Consider the following 9088-nt stretch of genomic DNA (forward strand, 5'->3'; position numbering starts at 1 on the left):
CTGTAGCCCTGACCCCTAAATGGGCAGTATTTAATCCTTGGCCTGGAGGGAATGAGTTAAAGTGTGACTTGGTATCAGAAGGATTAACCCTCTGAGTATCCTGGTATCAGTGGAATTTCTCCAAGTGGGTATAAAGGGCAGGAGAGGGTGGACTGAAGTGGGGGTGGTGGGAGTGGATGCCCTGGGAGGACTCACCTGGGCATGTGGGGGCAAGAGGGGATAGGGTGGGACCTTTTTGTCTTCCTTTTAGTAGGAAGACTGGATTCTAGGAGGCGTGTTGGCCTCTTGTGGGGCTTCTGTCCTTTTTAGTGGGAAGGATCCAAATGGACCATTTTTGGGAGAAGTTGCCAGAGGAAATACAGGATGCCCAGTTAATTTGGATTTTAGATCAGCAAATATATATATATATTTTCATATAAGTATGTCCCTAAACATTACATGGGCTGTACTTATACTAGAAAGGTATTCCTTGATCTGAAATTCAGATTTAACTGGACATCTTGTATTCTTACTTGCTAAAACTGGCAACCCTAGCCTTTGGTCTTCTGGGGACAGCTTACATATATATATATATTTTTTTTAGTAACTTAAAAAATTATTTATTTATTTGGGTGGGTCGAGTCTTAGTTTTGGCACACGGACTCTCTAGTTGTGATGCATGGGCTCAACAGTTGTGGCATGTGGGTTTAGCTGCCCCGCAACATGTGGGATCTTAGTTCCCTGACCAGGAATCAAACCCATGTCCCCTGTATTGCAAGGTGAATTCTTAACCACTGGACCACCAGGGAAGTCCTGACTGCTTACATCATACAGGACCATAGCTTTGTTCAATTGGAAGACACAAAAGAGGCCAAGGACTGCTTTTAAAGCAGCGGGATCTCAGACTAACATCATATATGTAGATTGAGTCTTTCAGTATCTCAGTTTCTATTTTCTTGTTCATCCTGATTCAAAATTTTCCTGTGTCTTGTCTCCTATCTATAGCTTCTTCTTTTCCTTCTTTTTTTTTCTCCTTCATCTCCTCCTCCTCCACAATAAGCATGAACTTATTTTACTTTTAGCCACAACTCGAAGACATTCACTTGATTTCCTCCAATAGTTTGGCTCCCCAGTCCAGTTCTCTCGTGCTCAGGGCACTGCCGAGCTCTGATTGGGTGGGTTTCTATGGGATCCTACCGGTTGGATCTTGACTTGGGGTTGTCAAGAAAGCATTCAGTATGGTAGCTGCTAGCTACTACTGAGTGTTTAACTTGAGCTGATCCAAATTGATATCAGCTTTATTTTTTTTTGGGCTCCAAAATCACTGCAGATGGTGACTGCAGCCATGAGATTAAAAGACGCTTGCTTCTTGGAAGAAAAGCTATGACCAACCTAGACAGCATATTAAAAAGCACAGACATTACTTTATCAACAAAGGTCTGTCTAGTCAAAGCTACTGTTTTTCCAGCAGTCATGTATGGATGTGAGAGTTGGACTATAAAGAAAGCTGAGTGCCAAAGAATTGATGCTTTTGAATTGTGGTATTGGAGAAGACTCTTGAGTGTCCCTTGCACTGCAAGGAGATCAAACCAGTCCATCCTAAAGGCAATCAGTCCTGAATATTCATTGGAAGGACTGATGTTGAAGCTGAAACTCCAATATTTTGGTCATCTGATGCAAAGAACTGACTCACTGGAAAAGACCCTAAGGCTGGGAAAGACTGAAGGCAGGAGGAGAAGGGGACAACAGAGGATGAGATGGTTGCATGGCATCACCGACTTGATGGACAGGAGTCTGAGCAAGCTCTGAGAGTTGATGATGGACAGGGAAGCCTGGTGTGCTGCAGTCCGTAAGGTTGCAAAGAGTTGGACATGACTGAGCGACTGAACTGAAATTGAGATGTGTTGTTAGGGTAAAACACATATATGAAAGTCGCTCAGTTGTGTCCGACTCTTTGTGACCCCATGGACTATACAGTCCATGGAATTCTCCAGGCCAGAATACTGGAGTGGGCAACCTTTCCGTTCTCCAGGGGATCTTCCCAACCCAGGGAGATAACCCAGGTCTCCCACATTGCAGGCAGATTCTTTACCAGCTGAGACACAAGGGAAGCCCAAAATACATACTGATTTTGGGTTTACAGCTTCTTGCCTTTACTTTGCACAGTGTATATTATATAGAACATGGACTCTAGAGTCAGATTACTTGGATCCAAGTCCTCACTTCACACTTACTGGCCATGGGCAAGTTGCTAAATTCCTCTCTGTCTCAGTATCCTTGTTTGCAAGGTGAGGATACTAGTTGTGTCTGCCTGACCAGAGGGTTAAATGAGCACATACAGGTAAAGATCCCTGCCCTGTGGCTCAATGCTCATAAGCTGTTCTTATTATTTGTTTCTGGTCCAAAGGTGAGACTATCATGGTGAATTTAGAGAGAAAATGTGCCTGGGACACCTTACCCCCAGAACAGTGAATTCCCCACTGGGGGAGATTTTTGCCCCCCAGGGAGGCTTCACTGGTGGCTCAGACTGTAAAGAATCTGCTTGCAATGTAGGAGACGCAGGTTTGATCCCTGAGTCGGGAAGATCCCCGGGTCGGGAAGATCCCCAGGAGAAGGGAGCGGCAACTCACTCCAGTATTCTTGTCTGGAGTATCCCACGGGCAGAGGAGCCTGGCGGGCTATAGTCCATGGGGTTGCAAAGAGTCGGACATGAGTGAGCGACTAACACACACATTTGCTTCCCAAGGGGACATTTGGCCCTGTCTGGAGATATTTTTGGTTGTCACCGGTGGGAGTGATGGTACTACTGGCACCTGGCGGGGAGAGTCTGGGGATGGTACTGAACATCCTGCAGTACAGCTCCCCATAACCAGTAATTTTTTTGGAGCAAAAATATCAATAATGATCAGAAACCCTACCTTAGAAGACTTCTTTTGTATAGTGATCAATCCCATACCTGCTTGGCAAAGGATAGTGCAGTCAGACGCATGATTCCTATCAACTATTTCTAAGAATCCCCACAGGCTTATTCGAATGCGGAAATTTTTTCGAGCTGAAAATGAGACCTCCTCTTCCTCTGCTGAGTAGCTCGGGCCCCAGAGTGTTGCAAGTCTTCCCCCGCTTTTGCCTACACAGCCAGTTTTGCCACTGGAGTGGCTGAATCAGAACTCTGGTCCTCCTGTGTCCAGGCCAACACCCTTTCCCACCATGTTTTAGCTCGATTACTGGGCTCGGGTTACCACGAGAGACATTTTTGCCCTTCGTAATGTGTATCCATTTGGGGTCTCCAACTGTCCCTCTCTGTAATCTGCTGCCTACTGATTGCTCCTTTTCCCACTTCAGAGATTTTGGCGTGTGTCTGAACACATGGATTGCCAGGGTCCCATAGTTTTATGGGAGATACACCAGGCCCTGTACCCATTAGCTGATGCGAAGGGTCAAGAAGGGAAAGGGTATTTTTCAATTCTTCCGGGGACAGATCTCTGAGTCTTGCTGAGTTTGATTTCTGACTTCTCTTGTAAGAAATCAAGATGCTCCGTATCAGCTCACAGTTTCCACAAACTACGCTTCTGTGTATAAAGTCGGAAGAGTGTTTATTGTCTATTGACATCCTGGGGTACATGAAATCTTAAACTGGTTCAAACCTATTCTAACTTCAAAGCCAAGTTCTTAAATGCTACTCTAGAGGAGTGGACTGTCCAGCTAAAGAGCTCTTGGAGACCATCTGGCCTCCTATGTACAGAATAGAATAGGGGAGGCCCAGAGAGAGACAGGACTCTCCCAGCTTCCCTCCTCCCCATCCGGTGTTGGTTCTGGGCTGGGACCCAGTGGGTATCCAGATGTCTGACAACATTTTCCAGGCCAAGGTATATAAGAGCCCTGTGGCCGGGGGATGTGAAGACAGCTGGACAAACAGCTTGGGAGTTCTTGGGCCAGTCTCCTGCCAGGACTTGGTGCCCTCATGGGGGAGAGGGTGGAGTGCCAAGGGCAGTGGGTCGGGGGATGATGGGCCCCTACAAGCACCCTCCTTCTCTGAGCCTGTGTCCAAGCCTGCCCAGGGAGAAGAGCTCCTTCCTTAGTGCCTGGCCAGGCTTAAGCCAGGCTAAGTCTGGAAGAGGCTCAGATGGACGCTCCAGAGACTGGACTGTGGTTGGCTCCTGGGATCATAAGGTTAGTGAGGAGATTACCCATCAGCCTCCCAGCTCACAGTGAGCTTCTGGATGGAATTGCTCCCATGGCAAATGATTGGTAGTGCCAGGAACTATCCTTTAGGGACATTCAGGGTCATTAAACACCCAGAGTTGGACTCCTCTGTGCTGACTGGAATGTGGACTTAAGTTCTGGCCACGCTCACCAAGTAGGGGTCAAATCTGTGGACTTCTGATTGGCCAAGAGCCTAAGAACCACATGCCGTTAGCAATGAATGCCAGCACACAGGTGACAACTTCCCACCAAGGTCCAGAGTAGTCAAGGGATTTATGATCACACAGCAAGCAAATCTCAGACCTCCTGATTCTATCGCTCTTTCTACCATGTTAGCAGCCATCACATATCCCAGATTGTCTGAGACATCTAGATTTTGTACAATTTTATTCTATTAAATAAGTGGAATTTAAGGTGTGTGTGTGTGCAAAGTTGCTTCAGTAGTGTCCGACTCTTTGTGACCCTTTGGACATAGCCTGTCAGGCTCCTCTGTCCATGGGGATTTTTTAGGCAAGAATACTGGAGTGGGTTGCCATGCCCTCCTCCAGGGGATTTTCCCAACCCAGGGATTGAACCTGTGTCTTTTATGTCTCCTGCATTGGCAGGCGGGTTCTTTACCACTAGCTCCACCTGGAAAGCCCTTAAGGTACGACTACCTGTGATTAAAATTTTTAAAATTTATTTGGCTGTGCTGGGTCTCAGTTGCATCACATGGGATCTTCAGTCTTTACTGAGGCATGTGGGATCTAGTTCCCTGACCAGGGATTGAACCTGGGTCTCCTGCATTGGGAGACCAGAGCCTTAGCCACTGGACTTCCCGGGAAGTCATTCTACCCATGACTTTGATTTTGATTATTTTGTGAGACTTTTCAAATAAATGATTTACAGATAACGAAAGCATTTTTGCTCAAATCACATGCCCTAAGTGTGAGTTTGAAATGACTGACCTGGAGAGAAGCCTGGCAGACTCCAAGTACTTGCTAGGCTCACAGCAGCATTCTGAACAAGGAGCCAAATTGTGAGCTTTGTGCTTTGTGGCCTGGTTACCCTAGCCAGTGGGTGGTACAGAAATTAGGAATTCATCCAAAAGTCTGGATGTGAGTGTAGTAACCAATGAGGTTCTGAGTAACTAGCTCAGAATGATGCTGCCCAAGTGAGCGGCTCCATATTGGATAGCAATTCACTGAGCCAGTTGGAGGCTCGGTTCAGGGGCAGAGAGAAAGGAGCAGGGAAAGTGGGTAGAGCTGGAGTATCTTCCCTTAAGCTCCTGTGTGTCTTTTCAATAAATACCTAGATACAGCATAAGAATGGTCATGGCTAGGATGTCCTGGGAGCCACCCTGAATTCTGGACAACTGAAAGATGGGAGTGGGTTGAGAGGTCATTGTTCTTTTCTCTGAGCCGAATTCTTTTCTCTCTAGATTGAGACCCACTCAAACCAAGAGGAGACATTGATGATATCATTGTCAGCTGATCCTAAGTCAAATGTGGTGGGGGTTGGATAGGGAGAAGTCAAGTGCTAGGCAGTATGAAGGGCAGACAAAAGAGAAGTTGATGCAGTCTAGGAACTGAAAGAAGAGAGATGAGGCTCGATTTCAGGGTGCAAAGTGAAAAGTGTTAAAAACTTAAGCCTTTGTTGCCTTGATCAGGTTGGGGCCTGATCATGACTGGCCTTATAACAGAATTTAAACTTTATCCCAATGCTGCTGCTGCTAAGTCACTTCTGTCGTGTCCGACTCTGTGCGACCCCATAGATGGCAGCCAACCAGGCTGCCCGTCCCTGGGACTCTCCAGGCAAGAACACTGAGGTGGGTTGCCATTTCCTTCTCCAGCGCATGAAAGTGAAAAGTGGAAGTCAAGTTGCTCAGTTGTGTCCGACTCTTCACGGCCCCATGGACTGCAGCCTACTAGGCTCCTCCACCCATAGGATTTTCCAGGCAAGAGTACTGGAGTGGGGTGCCATTGCCTTCTCCATTATCCCAATGGGATGTCACCAAAAAACTGAGGTGGGGTGTAATATGATCTAGTTTATGTTTATTAAGTTTTCCAGATTTGAGAGTATATCTAAATACAGACTTGAGAGTAATTAGCTCTGTGGCTGACAGCTGAAGTCCTACAGTGTGTCTTGAGAGTCCCTTGGACAGCAAGGAGATCAAACCAGTCAATCCCAAAGGAAACCAACCCCTGCATATTCATTGGAAGGACTGATACTGAAGCTGAAGCTCCAATGCTTTGGCCATCTGATGTGAAGAGCCGTCTCATTGGAAAAGACCCTGATACTGGGAAAGATTGATGGCAGGAGGAGAAGGGGACAACAGAGGATGAGAGGGTTGGATGACATCATTGATGCAATGGACATGAGTCTGAACGAAATACGCTGGGAGATAGTGAAGGATGGGGAAGCCTGGAGTGCTGCAGTTATGGGTTGCAAAGAGTCAGACACAACTGAGCAACTGAACATATGTGTCTGAGCTGTCTAGAATGGTAGCTGTTAGCTACTCTGAGTGCTAGTATTGAGCTGATCTGAATTGGGATATGCTATTAGGGTAAAATGGATATAGATTCTGAGGACTAGTATGAATTAAAGCTATAAAATATCTCACCGTTAACTTTTATATTTAACATGATAAAATGGTCATGTATAGATATATTTGCGTTAAACAAAAATATTATAGTATTAAGATTAATCTCATCTTTTTAACTCAAAAAACAGTTACTAGGAATTTTAAAATTACACAGGTGGCTTGCATTATATTTTCATTGGACTGGGCTGACAAAGAATCCTAGAGGAAGAGGTCCATTTAAAGGCTTTTGGAAAATGTAGCACTAAGAGATGATAAAGGAATTGCTTTTGGAATTGTTTGGTTATAAGGAACAGAAACCCTTGAGCTGAGCTTAAAAAGAAAGGACTTTATTCAGAGAATTCAAAATATTTGATAGAAACCAGGGGCTGAAAGTGCATCTGGGGTTGAGAGGAATTGGGACCTGGAATCCATTAAGATCAATGCAAATGGTCTCACCGTTTGCTTATTTGCTTATCTGGGCTCATGTTGTCTTTTTCTGTCTGTGCAGCTGCTTTATTCCTGCTCTGCAACTGATTTTTTCTGTTCTGCTTCTATCTGAGCCAGCCCACCCTCATGCTAACTTGCTTTCCTAGGAGAAGACATAGAGATGAACTAGAACCTCCATGACCCAAATCGCAGCCCAGGAGGGAACATGTGATTAATGAGATTTGGATCCAGAGTGCTTTCTGGTCCAACCAATCATGATCCGAGGTGCAGGGTCATGTTAACCATTAAGTTAACAGGTTCTGCGGAATGTAGACCCTTGAGGAAGGGGTGGATGAAGGACAGACAAAGTGATTGCTATAGCCTTTACAGGAAAAAAACCAAAAGAGACAGAAGGAGCAGCCAGAGTGTGGGAGGGGGTTGCCAGCACATGGCATCTCAGAATCCAAAGAGGAAGGCATAACCAATAGAATGAAATCTTCTGTGATATCAAGTAAGATGAGGGATAACAAATGACCTATGGATTTGGCACAGGGGGTGATGACTGTCCTGGGTGAAAACATTTTCAGAGAAGTGGGGAAGCCAGAGCACAGTTTGGATGAGGTTAGAAAGTGGAGGCAGGGGAGGCAGACAGGAACATTGTGGAGTTTGGCTTTGAAGGGGAGAAAGAGACAGTGTGGCTGTGGAGGGAGAAATGGCATCCAAGGAAGGTTGGTGGGTTGGCTTGTTTTTAGATAGGACAGGGACAGGCTTGGTTTATTTAGCGTGATGGGAAGGAGCCAGGAGAGAGAGAAAGGGCCCAAGGGAAAGCAGATGGCTGCTGGTGGGAGAGGCTGGACACAGGGCCCCAATGAGAAGACTGGATTTTCTGCTGTGCTTGGGACAAACTTGGGAAACGTGGTGGCAGACATCAACTGTATTGTTACGGCTGCAGTTTTCTTGGTTAAATAGGAGACAAAGACACCTGGTGTGTGCAGGGCTGGGACTTGGATCAGAGACTTGGAGTGGTCGGGCTGAAGGTCATGATTGTGGGAGCCCTGGCTTCTGTCTGCAGGCACTCTGGGCTTGTTCACTCGAGTGATCACCTGCCTAATGGGACATGTAGATACGCACGTGGTATTTCCAAGGACAAGCTTTGCCATAGACTGTTTTGTGACCCCTAATGTGGTGGTGCTGACAAAGGTCCATATAGTCAAAGCTATGCTTTTTCCAGTAGTCATGTACGGATGTGAGTGTTGGACCATGAAGAAGGCTGAACTCCAAAGAACTGATGCTTTTGAACTGTGGTGCTGGAGAAGACTCTTGAGAGTCCCTTGGACAGCAAGGAGATCAAACCAGTCAATCCTAAAGGAAATCAACACTGAATAATCATTGGAAGGACTGATGCTGAAGCTGAAGCTCCAATCCTTTGTCAACCTCGTGGGAAGAGCTGATTCACTGGGAAAGACACTGATGCTGGGAAAGATTGAGGGCAGGAGGAGAAAGGGGTGATAGAAAATGAGATGGTTGGATGGCATCATTGACTCCATGGCATGAGTTTGGGAGATAGTGAAGGACAGGGAAGCCTTGTGTGCTGCAGTCCATGGCGTTGCAAATAATCAGACATGACTTAGTGACTGAACAACAAGGTGGCTGTACTAGGAGGTGGGATCTTTGCGAGGTAATTAGGTTTAGATGAGGTCATGGGGCTAGGACCCTCATGGTGGGATTAGTGCCCTTTGAAGGAGAGAAACCAGAAAGCTTGCTCTATCTCTCCTTGTTCTGCCATGTGAGGACACAGTGAGAAGGTATCTGATTATCCGCAAGCCAAGAAGGAGGCCCCCACCAGGAGGCATGTGCCTCTGTCCATCACACTGGCATGGACACCAGGAACTGAGCCTGCCAGCACCTTGATCTTGG

Source organism: Capra hircus, chromosome 29 (assembly GCF_001704415.2).
Source record: "Capra hircus breed San Clemente chromosome 29, ASM170441v1, whole genome shotgun sequence".
Classification (NCBI taxonomy): domain Eukaryota; kingdom Metazoa; phylum Chordata; class Mammalia; order Artiodactyla; family Bovidae; genus Capra; species Capra hircus.